Source organism: Lontra canadensis, unplaced genomic scaffold, assembly GCF_010015895.1.
Source record: "Lontra canadensis isolate GAN:19392208 unplaced genomic scaffold, GSC_riverotter_1.0 scaffold1, whole genome shotgun sequence".
Classification (NCBI taxonomy): Eukaryota; Metazoa; Chordata; class Mammalia; order Carnivora; family Mustelidae; genus Lontra; species Lontra canadensis.
This window is the reverse complement of record NW_022630995.1, coordinates 20,666,145-20,693,822: the sequence shown is the minus strand read 5'-3', so window position 1 is coordinate 20,693,822 and position 27,678 is coordinate 20,666,145.

Sequence of the window (27,678 nt, the reverse complement as noted above, 5' to 3'; positions counted from 1 at the left end):
TTATTTATCTACCTCCACCCACTCAGTTTGGTTGGTTTTCCATTTAAGAGTCTTTCATAAAAACACTTTATATGAAATGCCAATTTTTACATTAGCTCGAGTTGCAATGATTGTAGACAGCAGAAACTGATATTAGCTAACAATAAACATGGGATTTATTTTAAGTATATGGGATGATTCTCCGAGTAGTGGGAAAAGGTGCAGAAATTTGAGAAGTTTGGGTGATTATAAGGGTCTGAAATCTGGGACCTGCTACTAGATCATAAGGGAGTCACGAGTCTGATTGATTTGAGGAACACAGTTAAAGACAGGATATTACCAAAGAAGACTTAGAACAAAATAAAAACAAAGACCAGGTTAAGGCCAGATTAGGTGGACTCTTTGGGTGATATACTAAGTAAAATTTGAGGACATTCCTACATGAGAGAAAAAGCTATTGTTTCACCTAATTTGAAGTCAATTTTTTCTTATAACCTGTCTGTAAGATAGGTTATATTTCAGGTTTTCACTAGTGTCTCCCTATGTCCAAGTGTGTCACACATTGAATGGCAGCTTGTTAGGGATGAGACAAATGATGACATTATTAGAATTAAGGGCTTTTGAAACTTTTGCATTCTAACACTCAGATGAAATTGAAATGGGGCTGCTGAGTAAAGTTATAACCAGGAAGTGGCAAAGGAGAATAATAAATTATCTTAAATCTAGTTCTCAGGCTTCTATTCTTTATACTGCCCCATAGAGACGCATTTTGTTAATACATTACTTAGCTGAACATGAAACTGAACATAAAAACTTGAAATTATGAGTAGTTATTACCGTTTTTTTTTTAAAGATTTTATTCATTTATTTGACACAGAGAGATCACAAGCAGGCAGAGAGAGAGGAGGAAGCAGGCTCCCTGCTGAGCAGAGAGCCCGATGCGGGGCTCGATCCCAGGACCCTGAGATCATGACCTGAGCCGAAGGCAGCGGCTTAACCCACTGAGCCACCCAGGCTCCCCAAGTAGTTATTACCTTTAACCTGATTTTCTAGTTAATTTTTTCTTAGGAATCTTCTGACAATAATTTGTATTTATCTTCTCCAAACTTTTTTGTGAATTGGAAGTGAATAGCACTTCAGCTAGCACTCACAACTCTGAGCAAACACAGAGACATAGAGACCCTCTGTAGTGCAGATAAATCCTATGGTGTACATACTTGAAGTAATAGAAGTTCCCAAAGATTGCATTGGTAAGACTGAAAAAGGTTTGTCTCTTCAAACTCTGCACATTAACAGAAACAGAAAATTCTCTCTTCATAGCAGGAAGCTGGGAGTTTCTTAAATATACTGGACTGGAGCCCTAAAAGGATTTAAGCTGGAGAGATAATTCTGAAGTGGCTGCTTTGTGGCACTAGCAAATGACAAAGAAAGCAAAGCTTCTGAACAGACAGAAATATGGGTGAGAAAGAATTATCCTCTTTTACAAAAAGAATCCTTGCCAACTGGAATTTAAACAAACTCTTATCAGGCAAGCCAGCTGAGGGAGCTATAATAATCTTATCTTAATGTGACAAGAGTGTTGATAAACATTTCAAAGTCAGATCGAGATTAACAAATAAATAAATAAAATACTACTTGACCAAACTGTATCTCTTTAATAGGAAAGTAGATACAACTCCACTAAAAACCCATCACTTCTAAAAAATATACTGATGGAGGTCCTTTCATTTTAGGAACAGAAAAATGGGCATTTTAAAAATGTTTGCATTATTTTTAAATATTTGTATTTTTAGAATAATATTTTGGAGACAATATAAATAGCTATAATACAGATGAATAAAAACTAAACATTTAAGGTTCATGAAAATCAAGAAGGAGTATTCAAGACATTTTTGAAAATGGGGAAAATAATTTAATGCAAGGAGGCTTCCCAGAATTGGTGGGGGAAATCAAGGTATAATTTATAAGACCTACATTGTGAATGTTCAGGTATTCAAATTTTATAACTATAACTTGGTGATATATGGAAGATCTTTGTACAATAAAATAAGCGTTCTATTTTTGAATTATAGAGTCAGTGTTAATCTGTGGAAAATACTGATGTACATTCTTATATAAGGGATTTGAAAGCATTATTAATTTCAAAATGTTCACCTAATTTCTAAAATTTCAGTGGCATATATCAGGATAATAAAATCAAGTTGAAATTACATAATCAATGGATTTGGGGTGAAGGTACGTTTCAATAGTAATTTGGAATCTTTAGTCTTGTCAGTCTGTGCTAAGTCAGGGCTGAGCAATCAACATGAACTGTTAGCAATTACTTTTTTTCCTTGTCTTCTATTTTCCATGTGACTTTTAAATATGGAACTACAACATTTGGATAATGGGTGTTTGTTATATAAAGTTACTGAATTGCCTATAATTGTCATCTGCTTAATAGTTTGCTTTTTCTGTTATGCTTGTTTTTTCAGAAATATTCACTTTCCTCAATTGCTGAGGGCAATATCCACCAGTAAACATAATTATCATGAAAACTCAAATCTTTAGTACAACAAAGATATATGTCAATATATGCATCATGGAAATGAACAAGAGCTACCTGTATCACAAACTGATAACAGGTAAAAAGCAGGGCTGGGCATTGCACAAGGACTTGGCAGAATCCTCTAGTTTTTTGATGTCTTCTTATTCTTAAAAAGGCTTATTTATGGCCCAGATAAAAAATATATATATTTACTTCTCAGATAACAATCTATATTCTTCATTGAAGGTATCCTGGCAGAATAAGAACCTTAGACCTAAACTAATGAAACCGTATATCCTGGTTTCACCCCGACAGTTTGATTCACTTTTTATACTGTGTAATTATTGTGAGGACCTCTTCACTCCAAAAGTGCTCCGGCTTGTACAATAATGTACACAATCATCTCACCTTCCAGTGTGACTGATTCTTCAACATAGACTTCCATCACGATTATGGTTATTTTCCCGACATTGTAGTGTATTTCATACAAGACATCTTTGGACTGGCTTAGGTAATCTCTGTAACTTGTTCTTGGCTAAAAGTTGTATATATCATAAGATACTATCATTGTTCAGTTCACATTATTGTGATAGATCCTGTATATGTTAGAAATTCTTGAGGCTCCATGTAACAAAATAACTATGGGATCACTAATAAAGTATATTTTTAATTAGCTCACATTGCAGGATATATCGAGGTAGATAGTCTCTGGTTTGGCATCAGCTTTATGATACCATCAGTAATCCAAACTCCTTCAATTCTGCTATGCATTCCTTTTCCTTTTTCTGGTTCTATGATTGTTACCTCATGTTTGGAAGATGGGTGTCATGGCTTTGGCTTCACGTCCATGTGCGAGACAGTAAGAAAGACAAAATGGGATGTCAACAATGCCTTTCTCCTTTTCTTTTGTTCCTGAGAAATCCCATTGATGCTTATAGGCCATCTTTCTTGTGTGTCTTATCATACTGAACTAGAACATAAGACCATCTGTAACTGTATTGATGGCTACAAATGAAAATTTCTGACATTTAACTTATATAACATGAGGTAGGAAATCTAAACTGGAATACTATTTTATTCTTATATGTATATTATATATATATTTGTGTGTGTGTGTGTGTGTATTCACATATGTAAATTTTAAGAGAATAAACTTATTCAATTATAAGTCCTAAGGGATTCAACTTATAATGGAACTTTAGACAAATGTTTCACTTTATTTACTTATAAAAATAACATTTATCATCTAATAAGTCAAAAAATATTTATGTAATTCACAGTGATAGGTAAAACAGACAGATATAAAATGTGGTCAGATAGATCATATATCACATTCTATTACTAACTTAATATATTTTCATTATTAATTGTTTGAAAGTCATATTATTCACATATTTTCATTCTAAATTTTTGACAGCCAAATGTAGTTATTAATATAGTCATTTTATCAGTCAGAAATACATGAATTACTTGGTTTTCTGAAACTCACAGAACTAATTGTTGGCTTTAATTCCTTGTGTTTCTTCTTTTTCCCTTTAAAGTAACAGTAACGAGTCTCAAGTATAAAACCATCGTCGAGGTTTAGAAGCGAGAGCTCATGTGTGCTCTGGTGAAATTAAGAGACGCTTCAGAGAAACCAGGAATGAAATGCCTATTGAGTAAGAGATAGGTCAGTTAAGAGTAGACATTATCAGACAGATATTTCATTATCAGAATCTATATGCAAAGGAGAATGGGTTGGAAATTTTAGGGACAAAGAAATGATAAATCAGGGGCTCTCCAGTGGCTCAATTATTAGGTGTCTGCCTTTGGCTCAGGTCAAGATCCCAGGGTCCCGGGCTCAAGCCCTGCATCAGGCTCTCCACCCGGTGGGAAGATTGCTTCTCCCTCTTTCACTCCCCCTTTGTGTGTTCCCTCTCTCGCTGTCAAATAAATAAAATCATTAAAAAAAGATAAATCAGACTAGAAGTTTATTATGACAAAAGAAAGGAGTATACCAGGTTGGAAGAAGGCTTTGAGTGATAATAAAGGCATATTGTGATACTTTCTTGGTTTAGTTATTGTGACTTTAAAACATTTAATTTTACAAAATGTTATAATTTTATTGTTATAAGATGGAAAATCTTCATTACAATTAAAATGTAATTAGAGGGGGATGTGGTGGCTCAGTTGGTTAAGCATTGGGCTTTTGATTTTGGCTCAGGACATGATCTCAGGGTTGTGAGATTAAGCCCCATGTTGGGCTCCCTGCTCAGCTAGGAGGCTGCTTGAGATTCTCCCTTTACCCTACCTGCTACCTGTGCCCTCTCTCTCTCTCTCTCAAATAAATACATCTTTAAAAAATATATACATAATTAGAATTTTGATTTCTTATAATCAAAATATTAGGAGTGAGAAAAATGTCTTTATTCATATAGGTCATGTGATACAAGTTCAACTCTTTCTGTAGACATTGTGACACTGAACTTTTATGTAAGTGTTCAAAGGTCTGAGTGACTGTCTTAAAGGAAAAACAATTGCAAAAGCAAACAAACAAAAAACACACAGTTTCAACTTTTCAAACAATTTTGAAAAAATATAAAATAGATAACACATAAAACAGATTGTAGAAGAGAGATGTGATTCATAATATATGCAACATAATACTATAAGATATTATAAGTCAAGTAGCCCTAACAGGTTTCTTATTGAACACTCTTCAACATTAATAAACTAGACATTCTTTTCAAGTGCACATGGGACATTCTCCAGGGTGGACATCATTTTAGGTCATAAAGTATATTTCAGCAACTTGGAAGTATTGAAATTGTACAAAGTATGTTCTTCTATCTCAACAGACTAAAATTAGAAATTAATAATAAAAAGAAATTTGGGGGGTCCACAATAATGTGGCAATTAACTTAAATAATCAATTGGCCCAAGAAGAAATCATGAAGAAAATTAGAAAATACTTTGAGGTGAATTAAAATGAAAGTACAACATAGCAAAACTATTGGGATACAGCAAAAGCAATACTTAGCAGGATATTTTTATCTGTAAACATCTCTATTAAAGAAGAAAGATATCAAATTAATAATCTGTAATCCCCATGAGTATAGGGCTATGTTTGAATGTCCTTTCACAGCAGTTGCTCCCAGAATTATTTTCTCTTCTGTCTTCAGACAGTAGTTGCAGTTGACTGTTGTATGACTGGTAGTTTACCATTAAAAAAGAATGGATTGGGGCGCCTGCGTGGCTCAGTCAGTTAAGTGGTTTCCTTCCACTCAGGTCATGATCCCAGGGTCCAGGGATAGAGTCCTGCCTTTGGCTCTTTGCTCAGTGGGGAGCTTGTTTCTCCCTCTCCCTCTGCCTGACGCTCTGCCTACTTGTGTTCTTTCCATCTCTCGGCTAAATAAATTAAAAAAAATTCTTTAAAAAATAAAGTAAAATAAAATAAAAAAGAATGTATGAGTTTTGCTCATTTTATAAAGCCTAAGCTAAGTTGACCACTAGGGATTGTCTCAACTTCTCTGACTGACAGTTTTGTTTTCCTTGTCAGGATTACGTGATGTGTTTTTGTGAAGAGTACTTTTGCTTTTAAATAAAACACACTTAAAGGTGAGAATGCATGATGAACATCAAAGTATCCCAGTGAGACTATAATGTGACATGCCTTGCTTTTTGTTTGCTTGTTTTTTAATAGACTTCACCTTTTAAGAGTTATGTCTTGCTCTTTCATAACATTTTAGTCCATGTAGGTATGGTGATTGCCTTGACTTTCCCCAAGAATAGCCAGTATTGAGCAAAACTTGCCATAATTTTTGTGGAGCTATTTTAATGCTCTTCTGCCTTCAAGAGTTTTGCACGCTAAGTAGTATTTAATAGTGTGCTTTTTCATTTTATAATTGAAATATAGCTGCATCTCACAAATGATGAAAATATGAGTAACCGTAAATCAATATTTTACATTATAAGTAAGGAGTTCTGTTTTTAATAGATGACCAATGTGTTGCAGATACCTATGCATGTGTCTTAAATTAAATTTTGTTTCCATGTGGAGAGGATTTTAGAAAGAGTGTGAGCTTTGGACATCTTCTTAAAGGCTTATGTTCTCTTTTGACATAGATTTTTTAAAGGATTACTCTAAACAATTTCTAAATCAATAAGTAATTATCATGGTTCTTTCCAATCAAATAAATATTGACTTAGGCGAAGACATATGCTTTTTCTCTATTTCTGGGAAAGAATGCTGTGATTGCTGTATGCCATCATTTCATGTTAAATAAACTCAGATATTTGTTAAATGAAGTGATACAAAACATTTAAAAGAGACAGACACTGACTATATTGTTTTGTAAGGAGCTAAACGAGCCTATCCTGGCTTTTTTTCCACCTAGTCTTTGCATATCAGTTTGTAAGAGATATAGTCAGACAATATATTAGTGTTTTTATTTGAGGCTTTAATAGCAAAGCCTGACAGCATTATCTCTACTGTTTATTTCACTGTAAAATTGGTTTATAGTGATACAATTAGTAATGTTAAGCCTAGATATTATAAGAAGTAGTACTGATTGTTCCACAGTAAAGGTCACTTTATAGTGACATTAATGAACAGTATTTGTGCCATAATGTTTTATGGCATCCAGTAATTTCACTGTAGGAAAATAACAGTTATCTTGAATACTCTAATCTCACAGCTAAAGTTTGCATTCAGGGTATATTTTAATTCAACATCACAGTGACTCACAGGCTTTTCTTACCCCCTAAAGTTGTGAGGATTTTTTTTAAGCAAAGATATTGCTAGTTATGAACTTTGAAATATTTTGTATTATTAGAATTATTTTTTTAAAGTTTCTTTTTTCACAATCTTTTGGAATATTTTATGTTCTGCTAATACTGCAAACAAACAAACAAACAAACAAAAAATAAGATATGTTATATAAAAGCCTCAATGCAATGCTTTGATATTCATGCATTTCCAGCTTTAAAGCATGTTTTATGTAAAACGCAAGTACCCTTCACAAAAACTTATGATGATACTGACAAATAAGTCAAAATTGTCAGTAAAAGTTGAGAAACACAGTTTTTCCATTTTACTTATGGATTTTTTTCTGTATAAATCACTTTGTGATGATTTCATAACTTGTATTTTATTTATCTATTTACTTATTTATAAATATGGTTTTCTTTTTTCAAAATTTTTCAATTTAATTTAATTTAATTTTTTTCAGTGTTCCAAAATTCATTATTTGTGCATCACACCCAGTGCTCCATGCAATACGTGCCCTCCTTAATACCCATCATCAGGCTCACCCAACCCCCATCCCTGCCCCTCCAAAATCCTGTTTGTTTCTCAGAGTCCATAGTCTCTCATGGTTTGTTTCCCCCTCCAATTCCCCCAACTCACTTCTCCTCTCCATCTCCCAGTGTGTCCTCCATGTTATTCCTTATGCTCCACAAGTAAGTGAAACCATATGGTAATTAACTCTCTCTGCTTGACACTATTTCACTCAGCATAATCTCCTCCAGTCCAGTCCATGTTGATACAAAAGTTGGGTATTCATCCTTTCTGATGGAGGCGTAATACTCCATTGTATATATGGACCAAATCTTCTTTATCAATTCATCTGACTTTGGAAAACAGTGTACAGATGCCTTAAGAAATATTTTTTCAATTTTAAGTAAACCCCACACCACATGTAGGGCTTGAACTCACAACCCGAGGTCAAAAGTTGCATGCTCTCCCAACTGAGCCAGACAGGAGCCCCATAGCTTGTATTTTAAATGAATATATTTAAAATGTAAGTTTAATTTTAACACATAATATATCTGTACCATAATACATAATATGTCTGTACCCAAAGATATATAATGACATTGTTATAAATTGATTTACAGTTACCATACCATAATGTTGACTAAGTGACAAATGAGTTGAATTACTCTTTGTCTGTTATATTTATCAGGATAAGTTAGAATATAGCTTGTTATATAACAGTTCAAAAATCTCAGCTATAGCACACTGAAGACTGCTTCTCACTCATGAAATTCTAGGCAAACTCCTAGATACTTATCTTCCATGTAACAATGATGGAACCTAGGAAAGCTTTCATTATCCTATCACTGAATCAAGTTCCATTCAATGTGACAGATTACATAATTCCAGAAGGCATTCAACTGACAATTAAATACTTTGTCTAAGAGACAATAAACATGACCTCTGATCACAACCCACTGGCCAACACTAGTTACACTGCAACTGTCAACTGCATGAAATTGGGAAATAGTTTTCATGTACCCCAAACATGTAGAAAAATGATGTTATAGTTATAAATATCAAAAATCATGGCTAGATGTAACAATTAGAATCAGAGTCAGATATTGTAGCTTGAAATACTAGAAATTGTTATTGCCCATCAAAGCATCAGTCTGTGATTAGTGATATTGAATATATATATATTCCTTATCATTACTTGTTCTTAAATAAAAACCTATAAGCTATTGAATAATTTCCCTTGAAAAGTGGACACTTTCAAATATTTTTCAATTCTTTCTAGACATAAAGATATCATTATATATAGTGCATGATCCGTTGGGGAATGGAACATTCTTGTAATCAACTCAGTATAAAAGGGCTCAGGATATTCATAAAGATATCACATACCTGGTGGCATGTGGCTTGTTACATTAAATTATATTAAGCTGATTTTTAACCTATCAAAAGAAATTATACATCTTAAATTTTGTTATTGGTTAATATCTCTCAGTATTTTACTTGGAAACAGTGATTACAACTTGAATCATATATTAGTTACACTAATTTATTTGTGTTGCTGATTCAACTCTTTATCATTACTTTCTTTTGGTAAATGATATTGCTCATAAGCTCATTTGTTCCAAATACATAATTTATTTAGTTTATTTTGATGTAGTTGAGGGATGAGTATATTGAAAGCTCAAAGAGACTTTGGTCTGAAGCTAAGTGGATAGAGTAATATCTAAGCATTGGACAGGATTGCATAAGCACCAGAAGAAATCTTTCTTATATGGAATCAAAGAAAATTTATGACCAAAATAAAGTATTTTGCTGGGTGATATACCTGGGCAAAAAAATAACCAGGAGAGATTTATATATGCCCTTCCAGAGTAAATGATCTGACATAGATCAGAAAATAATTGTGGGCAGGACACAAAGAGCAGAATTTCTCTGATGCTTATAACAAGCCTCAGAAACATTTACCTCTATTTTGTAAGCTGTACAGCTAGGCTAAAACTGATGCGAGAATAAATAACCTGTTTTCAACTTTTTTCGTTTTATGCCTGGTCTTTGGAGATTGTGTCTCAATTCTGTGGGAAAGTTACAAGAAATGAAAAAGTTTAAATTTAGAATTTTTTCTTTCTCAATAATTAAAGCAATGTCTAGTATGCCTTTTCATTTATCCCATCTGATTTTTTTGACCCAAGAAGCAATTTGTTCAAGTTGTACAAAATGTTCCACTTGTTCATTAAGATTCCTGTGTGATCCTAAATGGTTTTCTTACTGAGTTTTTCTTATGATAATCTTCATTTTTCAAAAGTTAATTTTTGATATTACTCTCTCTGATTCTGTTAGCTTAAATTTCGGCAGTGAATAGAGCTGTTCTGAGGAGTAAAATGTATTCATGAGTATGAAATGGTTTGCTGACGTTGATGCTAAATCACCTAAGTTACTTAGTGGGTTAAAAGGTATTAAGAATTCTGGAGTATTTTTTTTAATGTTTTTGTTCAAATTTTATAGAGCTAAAAGCCAATTTCCCATAATAATTTTAATATAATTTAATGCATAGGAACTCACTCATTCCATTTCATATTTGTGTTACTCTTTAAGTGATAAATATTAATTAATTGAAATGTTATCTTCCTGATTATTTTTTTTTTACTTTTTCCTTTGAAAATTGCTCATTTTTCCTTTTAAATTTTGTTTTTAATAAAAACTACATATATTTAAGGATATAACATGTTGATTTGATATACATATACATAGTGAAATGAAAACTGCAGTCAAGCTAATTAACATATCATCTCCCCACATTTAGTCATTTTTTCTGTGTGATGAGAGTACCTGAATATGCTCTGTAGTAAATTTCTAGTATTCAGTGTAGTATTATTAACTATAGTCATCGTGCTACATTAGATCTCGACAGGTATTTGTTTTATATAACTGCAATTTTATACCTTTGACCAAGCACCATTTCCTATTTCTCCCCACCCCTGGTAACCACCATACTACTCTTCGCTTCTACATATTTGGTTTCTTTAGATTCTCACAAATAAGGGAGATCATGTAGTTTTTTGCTATGTTTGGCTTACATCACTTAGTATAATGTCCTCCAGATCTCATGTTGTAAATGGTAGGATCTCTTTCTTTTTTTAAGGCTGAATAATATCCTATTGTATATATAAACCAAAATTTCATTATCCATTCATCTGTTGAAAGTCACTGAATTGATTCTTTATCTTGGCTGTTGTGAATAATGTTGCAATAAATATGGGAGCATAGCTATTTCTTTGAGGACCTGATTTCATTTCATTTTGGTATACACCAGGAAAGAGATTGCTGGATTATATGGTAGATATATTTTTAGGTTTTTCAAAGGAACTTCTATACTGTTTTCCTAATGGCTATACTAATTTACATTCCCACCAATGGTACACAAGGTTCCCTTTCTCTACCTCCTGGATAATTCTTATTTTTTGTCTTTTTTTTTAATAATAATCATCCTGACCATTGTGAGGTGATATTACATTATGCTTTTGATTTACATTTTCCTAAGTAATTATATTGAACACCATTTTATATATCATTTGACCATTTGTATATCTTCTTTGGAAAAAAGTCTATTCAGACCTTTACTCAGTTTTAATTGGGTTGTTTGCTTTTGAGTTGTATGCATTCCTTTTATATTTTGGGTACTAACCCCTTGTCAGATACATGGTTCACACACACATATATATTTTTTTCTTTTTCTGTAGGTTGCTTTTTCATTTTTTCTTTTTAAGATTTTTCTCAAATATCAAAAATCAAAAAAAAAATTTCTCAAATATTTACTTATTTGAGATCAAGAAGAGAAAAGAGGGAGACGGACATGTAGGCCCTGTGTGGAGTGCAGAACCCAAGGTGGGGCTTGATCCCACAACCCTAAGATCATGACCTGAGTCAAAATCAAGTGTCAGGTGCTTAGCTGACTGAGCCACCCAGGTACTCCAGTTGCCTTTTCATTTTGTGGATTTGTCTCCTTTCCTGTGTAGAATCTTGTTAGTTTGATAATCTCACTCATTTATTTGCACTTTTGTTACCTGTACTTTTGGTGTGATATACAAAAAACCTTTGCCAAGACTGATGTCAAGGAGTTTTTTGCCTGTGTTTTCTTCTGGGAATTTTATAGTTGCAAGTCTTACATTTAATTTACTTTCACTTGACAGAGGGAGTTCTATAGTTGCAAGTCTTAAATTTAATTCACTTTTTCACTTGAAAGAGGGAGTTTTATAGTTACAAGTCTTACATTTAATTCACTTTCAGTTGATATTTGTGTGTCATGTAAGATATTGGTCCAATTTCTTTCTTTTTATTTAATTAAGTTATTTATTTATTTGTCTATTTATTTATTTTTTAGGCAGGACCACACACAGCATGGAGCTTAATGCGGGGCTTGAACTCATGACCCTGAGATCATGAATTGAGGTGAGATCAAGAGTTGAATGTTTAACAGACTGAGCCATCCAGGCACCCTGATCCAATTACATTCTTAATTCCCTTTTTCTCTTCCTTTAAGTTTCTAGATGATGCTAGAGAGAAATTCTGCTCTCTATGGCTGCTCAGTTATTTTCTGGTCTCTGTCGTATCATTTATAGGAAGAATAGAATATAAATTCTCCATTTTTTTGGTGCATTTTCATCTATTAGATGACTTATGTATGAAACTGAGATGCTTATAAATATGCAGGATATTTATTGGTTCTGTATAGGCTACAAATAAAACTGATGTTCTAATGAATACATATAGCTAGAAGCCTGGGTTCCATACAATTGTGTCAATAACTAGCTATAAGTGTTGGATATTGCACATACCCTCAATAGAATTTATCATCATTTTTGGATGATAATTTTCAAGAGTTCTTATATTTAATATAAGAGTTCCATTATTTAATTCAGTTTCCAGGGAATGGGCATTTGTCATTAAGACATCTCTAAAAATTAAGCATTCATTACACTAGATTAGAAGAATGTTATAGGGATGAGTCAGCATAGTTATCAGCTACATGCTACTGAAATAAGTAATCATGGAGTGAATTTATAATATCCGCCTTAGATGACACTAGAGAGAAATATTAATATATTCTTAAAGAAATAATAAAACAATATAAAACAAAGCTTAAGTATAATTCTCACTTTTTAAAAAATATATCACTTTTTTTTCTTATGTTGACTTATCATTTATTATTAATTCCTTATGACTAATACTTTTAATATATATATACTTTAAAAGTTGTAAAGACTATGTAGCTCTGCCTAGTAAGTGTTATACTTGGTCATAAAGAAATCTTAAACTGATTGGAAAGAATTTAAATCTGCATATGAACTCTCATCAGAGTAGAATGATGGAAGTTGGTTGTACTAGAAGCTTTTTCTTTTGCCTGGGAATGACTCAAATGTCATATTCAGGCAGAGACATATAACTCTCTTGATTCTCAATACACTTATTAGATTATTATAATTATATATTTAACTATTTTGCACATATTTTATTATGATATATAATTGTATACTATCATAATATAGTATATATAATATATAACATATAATGATAATATATTACAAAATAATAATATATACACACACACACATACATAGACTATAATAATGTAATATAATACACATACACATATATATAGGCTTTTAAAGCAGTCAGGGGGTGCATGGGTAGCACAGTCAGTTTAGTGTTCAACTCTTGAGTTCCAGCAGAGCCATGATGTCAGGGTGATGAGATCAAGCCCCACATGGAGCCCCGTGTGAGCTCCGAGCTCAGCATGGACTCAGTTGAGTTTCTCTCTTTCTCTCCCCCATGCACTCTCTCTCTCTCTCATTGAAATAAACAAATATCAAAAAAAAAATTTTTTTTTAAAGCAGTCAGTAGTGGAACAATTCAGCAATTTTTTTCATTTAAATTCACTTCCTTGTGGTGATAAGATCACTAAGTTGATGGATACAAGCGAGGCTGTAAACATTTCATAGATGTTATGTATGTATTTTTATGGGGAAGTTTGAAAAATCCATCATTAGTTTCCCCACTGAGGATGTGCTTACTTGTGAGAAAGCTGCAAAGATTCTACAGTGCATGTTCATAAACTAAATGCTTTCCTCCTTTGACATTGCACAACAAAGAGATTTCTCTGCTGGTTAAGGCTGAGGTATAAACTTCACCCATAATGCTCATTTATTTAAAAAACTTACCATTAGAAAGATAAATTCTTTCACTGCAAAATAAATTGGCATCAACTAAAGACTGGCTCCAAATCTCTCTTTCTGGCATTTTACTCTGGAAATACCTGTTTGACCTCTCTGCTCCCAGGGACCCCATGAAGGAAGCAACATTTTCACCCTGCACTTTCAGCTTCAGCCCCAAGCATAGCTTTTATGTTTATATTGTTTTGAATTTTTCATTTTGCATATGCCAGCCATCATTTATTTTTATTACTTCTTTTGTGATTATTAGATTTTTATTAGATATGATTATTTTGTTTTTGAATCAAGATATTTTGCAAATTTAAACTTCAGACAAATCATTGTAGGGACCCCTGGATAGCTCAGTCCGTTGCTTTTGGCTCAGGTCATGATCCCAGGGTCCTGGGATTGAGTCCGGCATTGGGGTTCCTGCTCAGAGGGAAGCCTGATTCTCCCTCTTCCTCTCCTTGCCACTCCCCCTGCTTGTGCTCTCTCTCTCTCCCTGACAAATAAATAAGTTTTAAAAAATAATTAAAAAATCATTGTAGTTTTATCTTTACACCTTTTTTTTTTTCTCTACGATTTCATTTTTAAATAATCTCCACATTCAACGTGGGGCTCTAACTTACTACTGAGATCAAGAGTCACATGCTCTACTGCATGAGCCAGACAGGAACCCCCTTTACATCTTATTTTGGTTAATGATACAATATGAAGGTTCTTAACATTTGCTTTGACATTTTACATAATTATTATTCTCTTATAGTGTTGAATTTTTAGACTGTTTTATTACTATTACTTTTAATACACTTTAAAATTTTTTCAAGTTTTTATTTAAATTCCAACTAGTTAACATACAATGTAACATTATTTTCAGAAACAGAATTTAGTGATTATCACTTACATACAATACCCAGTGCTCATCTCAACAAGTGCCTTCCTCAATACCCATCAGTAATTTTTAGGACAGTTTGGATTTACAGAAAATTTATAAAAACAATACAGGAAGTTTCTAGGTCTTCTCCATAGTTTCTCCTATGAACATTTTCTATCAGTATGGTGTATTTGTTACAAGTAATGAACCAGTAAGGATATATATTATTAACTAAAGTCTGTATTTCATTTATTTTTCCTTACTTTTTCCTTGATCTCCTTTTTGTGTTCTAGGATCCCATTCCAGGTAACATAATATGTTTAGTTATTATATCTCTATAGGGTTCTCTTGGCTATAGCAGTTTCTCAGAATTTCCTTTTTTGTTTGTTTTTGTTTTTTGAGTTTTGTTTTGTATTGTTTTTTGGATGGCCTTGACAGTTTTGAGGAGTTATTGTCAGGTATTTTGTAGAATGTCCCTTCACTTGCACTTATCTGATGTTTTTCTCATGATTTGTTTGGTGTTGCCAGTTTGGGAGAGGAAGACCACAGAGTATAGTTCCTCAAAACTTCTCAGAAGGCAAATTCTCCCAATTTGAAATAAAATCACTTTTTAAAATAATGGCACACAATAGACATATACATATACTTGTTAGCCAATATTAATATGACTGAGCCTTTAACTTAAAAAAAAAGAATAAAGACATGTGAGATTATGAAAATAATGCAAATGATCCAACTATGGAGTGAAGAGACTTACGCTATAGAGCCAACCACACAACAAGTGACCTTCACTTCTGAGAGTATGCGAAAGCTAAACTGGTTCTATTAAGAGAAAAAAAAAAAAAGTAACTGGAAAGCCAAAGCAAAAACATTAAAAGGTAGTTCTCATAAAATTGAAATCTGGCCATCCAAATGCATGAAAATTGAAGAATCCCAAGAAGTATACACACATGTGTCCTTATTACTGCTCTGAGGAGCAGATCATAAAATGTAACTAGTTAAAATTCTGCTATAGGCATTCTGTGTGTGAATTCTAAGGAGAAGAGGGAAGATGTTGAGGAAGAAAAGATTTGAAGATTAACATTTCCCTTAGTGAAAATTATTATGTTACTGTATCTGCCCTTATATTCTTACAATATTTCCATTTGTTTGTTTTCTGTGGAGAAATTTAATAGCTTATTTTGCATCCTTAGCAGCATCTAATTTTATACTGAGGAATTCACAAAATTAAGGAAAGATACTAATGCTTGTATAATTAAAGAAAACAGTGTGCAACTTTAGTAAGATGAACTGGTTATAGTCTCATTTTATCATGAAGCATTCTTTATTAACTGACTTCTCTACTGTACTGGGGAAGAAATCTGATTTTCATGATAATGGTTCTAGTGTTCTGTAAACTTTGGGTATATAGTAGGTTTCCTCTTTTTGAAGTTTTGTCTTCCATACTTTCAGTTACTTACAGCCAACTGTGATTCAGAAGCAGAGGATCCTCCTTCTGATGTATTGTCAGAAGGTCAACAGTAGCCCAACACTACATTACAATCCTTATTAAATCATTCACTTCACTTCATTTCATCCCATAGGCATTTAATCATCTTATATCATCACAAGAAGGGTGAATAACACATGGTAATATATTTTGAAAGAGAGAAAGAGACCGCATTCATATAACTTTTATTATAGTATATTATAGTATATTGTTATAATTACTCTATTTTATTATTAACGGTTGTTAATCTCTTACTGTGCCTAATTTATAAATTAAACTTTATGTTAGGTATGCATGTATAGGGAAAAAGAAAAACAGTATATATAGGGTTGGGTACTATCCATAGCTTCAGGTATCTATTGGGAGTCTTAGAATGTATCCCCCATCAATAAGAGTCACTACATTTTATTAAAAGTACACTTTGAAAGGTTGCAGTTACTTACAGAAAAAGAAGATTTATTCAAAGATAAAGCAAACAGACATAAACAGCATTTCTTTAGTTTAGATATCATCGTTGGTATTTTTCTAGATTAGATATCAGCATTTTGAAACAATGGAATGACTTCTCAAGAGACATATGTGGATTAGTGAGATGGAGAGGTCATATTTCCAAACAAATTATAATAATATACTGGAAATAATGTCCAGCTTGCATAAAAAATTCCCCATATGAATTATCACATTAAGTGCTCTTTATATTTATATTATTAAGTATCTTTTATCATCTTCTAACTGGTACATATTCAAATATAAAAATATGATAATTTCATGTGTGAAATACTTGATTTACTAGAATAACTGTTTCTTAAATCTGATAATAAATTATAGAATCTGGGATTGGTCATCATGGATAACACAAAAAATCAGAACAAAATTTTGGTATGTGACAATGTGCTATACATGCCCTGCATATCAGTCCTAAGAATATCTTGACTGACTTATGGAGAGCCGCTCCCTGTGTTCCCTTGAGGGTTTATTAGTACATCATAGAGCTAATTCCACAAATTCTCAGAAGTGAAGTAAAGCCCTTTCTCTACTTTTCACAGGCTCTACAATTCACTTCTGAAGGGAGTTTGAAAACTACGTAAATAATATAGAAGCTTTTAATACTAGTAGACCAGTGCAGTAATAAATAGAACTTAGAAGGTCTTTTTACACTGCTCATCCTAATCCTTAATCTTCACATATATTGCTTAGAATTTCACATGACTTATCATAGTACACTTTAAGTTCTTACAGTGGAGATTTGTTGCAATAAAAAAATCTAGTATCTATTCAATTTCTCTGCAAATGGTACTTGATTTCCTCCTTGAGATCATCATTTCCTTTTTTATTGATGTATAATTAACATATAGTATTATATTGGTTTCAGGTGTCTAATATAATGATTCAACAGTTCTATACATTTCTCAGTGCTGATCGTGATAAGTGTACTCTTAATCCCTTTTATCTATCTCACCTATCCCCTACCCATATCTTCTCTGCAAACCACCATTCCATTCCCTGAATTTAAGAGTCAGTCTATATTTTTTCTGCATTTGTTCATTTGTTTTGTTTCTAAAATTTTATACATCAGTGAGATCATATGGTGTTTGTCTCTGTCTGACTTATTTTGCTTAGTGTTATACCCTAAATATTCAGCAGTGTTGTTGCAAATGACAAGATCTTATTCTTTTTAAATCTTATTAAATATTACTGAAGTATATACATCTTCTATATCCATTCATCTATGGATGGACACTTGGGTTGCTTTCATATCTTGGCTATTATAAATAATGCTTCAATAAACCTAGGGTGCATATATCTTTTTAAATTGGTGTTTGCATATTCTTTGGGTAAATACCCAGTAGTGGAATTACTGAATCATATGGTACTTCTATTTTTAAATTTTTGAAGAATCTTCATACTGTTTTCCATAGTAGATGCGCCAATTTGTATTTCTCCCTAGAGTGCCTAGAGTTCTTTTTTTCTTCACTTCCTCACCAATACTTGTTACTTATTTTCTTTTTTCTTCTAGACATTCTGAAATTGTGGTTTTGATTTCTATTTCCCTGATGATTACTGATGTTGAGCATCTTTTCATGTGTCTGTTGGCTATCTGTATGTCCTCTTTGGGAAAATATCTATTCAGGTCCTCTGCTCATTTTAATGAGGTTATTTTGTTTGTTTGCTTGTTTTTGAGTTTGGTCTTTTTTTTTTTTATTAACATATAATGTATTATTTGTTTCACGAGTATAGGTCTGTGAATCATCAGTCTTACACAATTCACAGCACTCACCATAGCACATACCTTCCCCAATGTCCACCACCCAGCCTCCCTGTTCCTCCAACCCCCCTCCCTTCCAGCAACCCGCACTTTGTTTCCTGAGATTAAGAGTCTCTTATGGTTTGTCTCCCTTTCTGGTTCCATCATGTTTCATTTTTCCCTCCCTTCCCCCCACAACCCCCTGTCCTGCCTCTCACAGTCCTTAATGTCAGAGAGATCCTGTGATAATTGTCTTTCTCTGCTTGACTTATTTCACTTAGTGTAATACCCTCTAGTTCCATCCATGTCATTGCAAATGGCAAGATTTTGTGGATTTTTTGATGGCTGCATAGTATTCCATTGTATATATAAAACACCTTTCTTTAACCATTCATCTGTTGATGGACATCTAGGCTCTTTCTGTAGTTTGGCTATTGTGGACAATGCTGCTATAAACATTTGGGGGCACGTGCCCCTTTGGATAACTACATTTGTATCTTTAGGATAAATATAGTTTGGGGTTTTTTGGTATCGAGTTGTATAAGGTCTTTCTGTATGAAACCTAATCTCTTCTTGAATATATAATTTGCAAATATGTTCTCCCATTCAGTAGTTTACCTTTTAGTTTCATCAACAGTTTTGTTCACTGTACAAAAGCTTTTTATTTTGGTGTAAATCCATAGTTTATTTTTGCTTTTGTTTCCCTTGCCAGAGGAGACATATCTAGAAAAATGTTTCTATGGTTGATGTCAAAGAAATTACTGCCTATGTTTTCTTCTAGGGGTTTTATGGTTTCAGGTCTCACATTTAGATCTTTATTCATTTTGAGTTTACTTTTGTGTATGAGGTAAGAAAGTATTCCAGTTTTACTCTTCTGTATATAGCTGTTTAGTTTTTCCAGCACCATTTTTTGAAGAGACTACCTTTTCCCCATTATATATTCTTGCCTTCTTTGTTGGGGATTAAGTGACCACTTAAGTGTGGACTTCTTTCTGGGCTCTCTATTCTATACCAGTGATCTGTATGTCTATTCTATGCTGGTGTTTTGATTACTACAGTTTTGTAATATATCTTGAAATCTGGAATTTGATACCTGCAGCTTTGTTGTTCTTTCTCAAGACTCTTTGGCTATTTGGGGTCTTTTGTGCAAGACCATGATTTCTTCAATTAGTTCATTCATGTGATTCATTAAGTATTAACACCTTCCCTCCACAAACACACATATGTTCATGTTTGGGTACATGACATAACTCTCTCTCATTAAGATTTTTGTTTTCATTTCAAAGGTTGTGGCAATTGGGTCAAATAGGACCAATGTCCAAGGTTGTCAGGATGAATATATGTGGAGAATCATGTGTCAACAATGAGAAAAAGATGTTCTCATTCTCTAATAATGAGTTTGCTAACTGTAAAGATAATATAAGTCCACAGTTGCCGGAAGTCCTCAAATATCTGATAATCAAACCAACACAGATGAAAGTAGCGACCAGGAAAATTATTTCTGATGACACTGAACTTCTGGATTTCAAGCAACGTCTGAGGCAGCCATCTCTTTTAACTGTGCTTCTACATCTTCAACCAGAGGGATCCCAATACTAGGTAGTGAAAGGTGAAGATGTCATTGACAGCTTTCTATACGTGGACTTGTCTAAATTAGGTAGGTAGAAGACAGTGTAAGTCCAGAGATTCCAAATTGTGAGAATGACAGTATATTTTACATGGGAGCAAACTGGCAGAGTAACCTTTTGTACCTGTTGTATCCAGGACCTCATATTCTTAAGGTATTTATCAAGTAAATATTAGATTGCTGAAGTTTCTTTGCCAATTGTCTTTAAGTGACCTTCAGCAGAATACAGAAGAACTTTGAGCCTGGCCCATGTGAAAGCAGAAGGAAAACAAACAGCTTTACAAGTGTTCCACTGGCAATCTCAGTGTAATTCATTGGAATAGAGTCTTCTAATGAATTTTACAGCATTTCAGTCTAAAAATGGATGGAAAGGGGAGTCTGAATGGCTCAGTCAGAAGAACATAAGACTCTTGGTCTCAGGGTTGTGAGTCTGACTTCACAATGGGAGAAGAGATTACTTAGAAATATATAAAAATTAAAATATAAAAATGAATGGAGAAAAAATAAATATGTTACGAAAAAAATATGTGATAAAATGAAAGCTGGGCGAAACCCGGCCATACCATAAATATTTTTTCACTCTCCTTCTAGAGAGACAGTTACTTTCTAACAGAAAGTAACTCTTAAGTTCCTTAAAGTGGCCATACCCCTGAGAAAGATTTCCATTCCTAGGTTATTGCTTCTCATTATCCTGAGGTATGGGCCGAAAAAGAGTACATTACATCTGGCTGCCAAAAGTCCACTGTCAGCCTTTGGGTTTGAGTTATGAAGTCATGCATGTGGGTCCATACATTGGATCTTTCTCATCTGTGTTCTGACTGCAATCCTGCATCAATTGTATGACTGTCCAAAGAAGCAAAGATGGTGAAAGGCCATGTTGATTCTGCAAGTCTTCTACTGTTGACACCCAGAAAAATTACTCCAATCCTTCAATAGACTCTACACTCATTCAAGTCATATCTGTTTCCTCGGAGGACTTTCAAGAACATAGCTTTCCAAAGCCAATGAACCTTTTGCTTGATGTTTGCTTGATGTTTGCTTTTGATTCATGCAGTGATGGTGAACTATCCTGGGAGGATCTCCGTTTATGCTGAGTAAGTGGACATGCTAGGAAACAGGACTGTTCTTTTTACATTTTCCAACAATCTCCTCACTTATTTTCCTAAATGGTGATAGAATTATGATTCTACCAATATTGAGAAATTATATCATCTCTATATAATGCAGTGATTACAGTCTAAGGATTTCAAGAGAAAAAATGGTTAGAAGATGTGTTATTCTACATTTGTGATTTAAAGAAATCCAAATAGTAGATATACATAAACAGAAAATAATCATACATATTTTCCTGCATACTCTGGGTAAGATTTGAATTTGTGCTTATCATCAACAAAGAACAGTAACAACCCTTGAGAGACTCAGTGGAAGGCAGAACTCATAGGTGGCACTCTGATTGGTGCAGCATACAAATAATTACATAACAAGCATTAAATGGTACTCCTTAGGGAACAGGGACAAGATCTATATAGTTTCAATGCAAATAAGTACCAAAGAGCCACAACATTTTTAATAGTAATTGTATTGTTTCTTTTTCATTATGGAGGGCTACATGAAGTTAGTCAGGAACCTGTGGTAATTTTAATTCTCCAATAAATATCCAGAAGAGAAGATATCTCAACATGATAAAGAATCTTCACCTTCATTGATCAGACAACAGTTGAATACATAAGAATGTCTCCCCCTCCAATTATTCTAAATTTTCACTGATTAATCACTCTACTCCACATAAGCCCATGGATGTAGAAAGACATTTTTGGAAAAAAAAAAATTTTCCTGACCTCTTATATTCTATGGTTGGCCACACAGGGAGAAACAGAGCAAGAGAGCATGGGAGTAAGGGAGGGGGAAAGAGAGAGAAAGGAAGAAAGAAAAAGGGGGAGTAGGGAGAACAAGAAGTGTGAAACACAATGAATTAGTTTATTTCATAATTTATAATTAATAACATATTTGTGTACTAGGGTAAAGAGACTGATGTTATAGAGCTGTTATGAATTCTAAGTACCCTTTAAGATATACCCCCCTGAAACCCTTAGATGAACTAAAGATTATTTCTTCCTTTGAGGCCTGATTTTATTTCTTACTGTGGGTTACTGAAAAACCTAACTGTATTGTCAAAAATTATTTCTAAATAGTTATAAAATGTCTTATTACATGAGAATGCCTCCCTTCCCCAAATCCAAAATAATTTAAAAAACATAATGGTGATTAGTAAATTACAAGGGACTCCCCTTCTGACCCACACAATTTATAGTACTTTCCTCTGTGATGTAGTGGTTTTTTGGAGCTGGCCTTGATCATAGGATGGAGACATTGTAACTCTGGCTTAAATATAAAATTCTTACTTCTCAGAGAAATGCAATCTAGATGGATGGTTTCCAATTGGCTGATATGAAAGTGATATATGATATGAATATATATTATTGATTTGATACTTCCTTTGACAGGGTACTTATTCTTAACATGGCAAACAAGAGTGGTAATATTTTGGCTCTATTTCAAAACTGGCAAGAGATCATGAGTGTTCATTCTACCACTCATCTCTCTTTAAACTCCTGCTGAGCTAAATGGGAGTTTTGTACTTTAGCAAGCAGTGAATTAGGTTTCCAGTGATGTGAAGAGAAGAGGGCAGACAGTTCCAGATGGCTAGTGCCATAGAAACTAAGGGTCAATGTTTGCAGAGGAAGGAGTGGGCACAATATACAATCTCAATTATTAAAAGTCAGTAGACAGGAAAACAACCAAAACGGTAACAGATGAATGAAATGACTCTTTTGGCATGAACATGTACTATAAACTTTTTCAAAGCTCCCAAGGGCAAATGCATTATTAGTAGATTTGTATCTATTAGGAGCATGCCATGGGATTAAGCTATTATGGGTTTATCTTTACTCTATTTTTTTTTTCATCTTCTATTTTTAAAAAGTTGAAGCAGCAGAGCTTCATAGTTAACACACCTTTCATTGAAAATAATGGTTCTATAAGAACATTGGTTTTCCGTTCACTTGAATATAATTACTTACCTTTCTGTTTTTTTCCTAATTATACTATACTGCATTAATATAGTTAGAATAGAGCCAATACATTTTTCTTTCCAGAGAAACTGAAATTATCATACATTGCTTGCAGCCTTTTTTCCCCTTTGAATGGTTATAGTGCAGTGGTATCAGCTTTGTTTCCTGCATTCTATTGTTAATGTCTCATGCAGGATTCATGCCTGATTATCTCAATTTAGTGTTTTTAATTTAATACAAACATTAGCAAAAGGACCAATTCACCAAACCTAATGACTGGTCATAATGCAATACAATAAAATGTTACTTTTTAGAACATTTTTAATACCGAATTCATCTCAAACATATTTCAAAGCTAAATGACATCATTGTAGAGTTAAGTATCATCTCATTATATCATTTACTAATAAATAAGAGCTGAAAGAGAAATTAACATATCTGAAAACCAGTCAAAAGAAAGGTTTATGGGAGATGTACTTCAGGGGGTGGGGAGAGACTCCAGAGGAAGCAAAAAGAATACAATCCTTGAGAAGTCTGGGAGCCATGGCTGGGAGCTTTATGAGAAAGGTTTTAGTGTGTGTTATTTGCTTCATGCACTCTGAATTGCTTTGTGAACTTGGGTAAGATACTTAATTATCTGTAACCTAGGTTTGCCTAGCCGTTAACTTAGGACAGAGCACAGGTTTAGGAAGGACGACTGCCTCTATTAAAAGGAAGTGAATTGGGGCACCTGGGTGGCTCAGTGGGTTAAAGCCTCTGCCTTCGGCTCAGGTTATGATCCCAGGGTCCTGGGATCAAGCCCCACATTGGGCTCTCTGCTAGGCTGGGAGCCTGCTTCCCTTCCTCTCTCTCTGCCTACTTGTGATCTCTCTCTCTCTCTCTCTGTCAAATAAATAAACAAAATTAAAAAAAAAAAAGGAAGCGGATTGCTATGTTTTGGGAAGAATGGTTTTTACCTTTTCCTGGGCCCTAAGTCTCAAGTAGGAATAATTATAGTCAAAACTTTAAAAAATAAGATTAATGTCCATAAAAAGGAACAGCATAATCCTTCATCTGCAAAACTAAACAAAATACAAAACCTGAGTTCTAGATCTCATTGATATATTCCTGGACATGAAGCAAGCTTTTAAAAAAATTAATTTATTGATCATTAAACACTAGAATAATTTACTTCTCCTTATGTTAATATTAGAAAACTTTGTGAATTTTAGAAATTCAGAATGTCATTCTACTGCTCATTAAATTATTTGAATGCAATTGGCACTTGTGCCCAGGCCAAGGCAATTCATGATATTTAAAAAAAAAAAAAAAAGGTGAATGACAATGTTGGGAAGATTTAATTTTTTTTAAATATAGTTTATGTGTTAGAATAATAACAAAAGACACTGCTTATATTTTTCAAGCTGTCGTAATGGAGGAAATCACCGTGCCCAGTGCAAAAATAAATTAACTCCAAAGACTTCTTTCTTAGCCATCCTCCATCTCCACCATCTTCTGTGAACTCACTTGTCTCTAATCACAATTAAACTCTACTTTCTCACCTGTGAAATTAGAAGAATGGTCTGAATACGAGTCACAGATTCAAATACCCACAGGGATCCAACAGGTAATTTAGGTTAATTAAATGTATCAGGTAACTATTTCAGCAAACTGAAGAGTGACTATCCCTTCTAAAAATAATTTTCTGTAATTATGTCCACGCAGGAATTTGGGCCAGTACAGCAAGTTTTCCATTTTTTTCACATGTGTCTAATAACTTTTTTCTATATTTTTGTAATATTGGAATAATATAAATAAATTGAAATTTTCATGTTAAATGAGGATATGTGGAGTGTAGCCCTTATATAAAGATAAATTATTGGGCAAGCTTTGTGCAAAATATAATTATGAAATACAGGAATGTATTTGTTCTCTCATATTTTTTTCTCATTTTAACATCCCTCCCCCTTCCCAATCAGGTGTAAAGTGGCTACTAAAGTGTTAGTTAATGTTGATTCTGGTAATGACTACATTACCCCCACCTCACCCTCACAAACTAGAGAGGAGAATGGTGTCCTAAGTGGAATAGAGATATTGAAATCAAAGGGAACATCTCACCTGGAAAAAGGCAGCTTTGCCCAAAGGATGGCCAAAATTCCAGGGTCTGTTCTTTATCATTGCAAGCCTGGACAATCAGTGGTTATTTCACCCAGAAAAAAATAAGTGTCTCAAGGCCTTAATGGTCAGTATATTTAATAGAAACAGATGTATTTAAAATATGAATGTCATATTTCTTATTTAAAAAGAAGGATAATAAGCACATAAGACACTTGTGCTCCCATTAGCATTTCCTGTTATATTCCAGTCTAACTGCTTAGCCAATTATAATCAGAATTTGGTCAGTGATGATTGAAATAGCTTGAAAGTGGCTTGATGGGTTGAGTCATAAATCTAACATGGACTGATATGTTCATCTTCAATGTAGTGATCTTTCTCCCACAGTGATCAAACACAACACATCACGAGCTCTCACCTAAATCACTCTGTGGTATGTTATCAATGTGAGCTTGTCTCTCTTTGCCTAAGATATATAAACTCTCTTTAAAAATCGTAAAGCCATAGATGCAAAATGCTGAATCAAACTAAACCTCAGGTTATCGGCTATCATTTGTGTAGATAAAGACTCTCATTTATTCAATTAAAAATTTTGTTTTGTTTCTTCAGTCCATAGACCCAATTCCATCCCCATCCACATATAACCTATTTTAGTCTATTTAAGATATGGCCTAGATATTTAAATATCTTCTAAGATGTAGTATTGAATTACATTTTAATTTCATAACCAGTATTATATTATGAATCATATTTTGCTTATATTTAACACTAAATTTGCTCTTTATTTTTCTATGCACATCTAGTTAGTTGTTTTTGGTTGTTGAAAGGATATTCCATTTTACTTACCCAGAACACTACTTTATCCTTACTTCTGTTGATAAACGTGGTATGTTCTCTTCAAATTCTTGCTAACTCTTTCAATGCTGTGATAAACATTTCAATAGGAGGTAAGTTTCTAAGTTTCTTCAGGATAGAAATGCAATTTAACACAGCTAGAATGTGTAGAATTCATAATAATGTCAATAGATATTTCCAAATTTATCTGCAGGTGATTTTACTCACATCAGGAAAGGAAAAGTATTCTCAAATATCCAACTCATTGCAGATATTTAGAATTACCAAACTTTATTCTAATCTTATGGAACTGAAATTCTATTTGTGTTGCTTTAAATTGTATTTTTTATAACTTTAAGGACACTATTAAATAATTTTTCTTATAATTATCTTCCATATATTGGTCACTCATATCTTTTGCTCATTTTTCTAATATATTTCCTATCTTTTTAAAATTTATTTTCAGGATTAAATGTGTATTATATTAATGTACTGTTATTCTAGATATTGCAATTCTTATTTCCCAGACCATTACCAGTTATTGTTATAACATCATAACAAATTTTCCATGTTAAAAATTAATCTTTTCCCCTATGGTTTCACTAGTTTGTACATCATAGTTTATTAATTAACACTACAGATAATGTTTTTGAGTGCTATCCTGACTAGGCTCAATGTTAAGAATTTAAGTAAAAGAGATGAATAGATGAACAAACAAACAAAAAATAATCAACCCCTGTTTTCAGTGGAACTTACCTATTTGTGGAGATATGGACAATCATCAAACATATAAACTTAAAATATGCAAGGTGTTTATGAGTTCTAAGAATGAAATATGCATGGTAGTTACATAAAGAGCTGTAGTAGAGAGTGGCACTTTATAAAGGGAGATCAAAGAAAGTGATATTTAAGCAGATAACCAAAAATAGAGAAGATATACTTCACCTGACTATCCAGCAGAAAATAATTCCAAACCAAAGGAAAAATAGAAGAAAAGCTCACATATGCATTTTTGAACAACTAGAAATTCTTCCTTTTCAGGTTTTATTTAATGTAAGTAAATGTTATAGATATATTTTCACAAAATAATGAGCTACTTTTCCCCATTTTACTATAATATCTCTTTCTCTCTTCAATAATCCATAAACATATCCCTGCTATAAATCAGAATCCCATTTCCACACAAGTGTATTCTGTTTCCTCTATGTTCCTTGGATGTTTCTACTTTAATAGTGCATTATATTTATTCCTAAAACTTTGGTATCTTTTTATCTGGTATTGTTAAGTTTTCTAGCTTTGCTCCTTTATTTAGAAAAAAAAAAAAAAAAACTTAGCTATTTAGTTCCATTCAAGTTTCTTATAAGCTTATCACCAAGTTCTAACATAGATTTTAAAGTTGTACATATTTCTGAATAGATAGCTTAATTTGGTGAAAAGTACTTGTTATAATATGATATTGTCTTATTTTTTAATTCTCA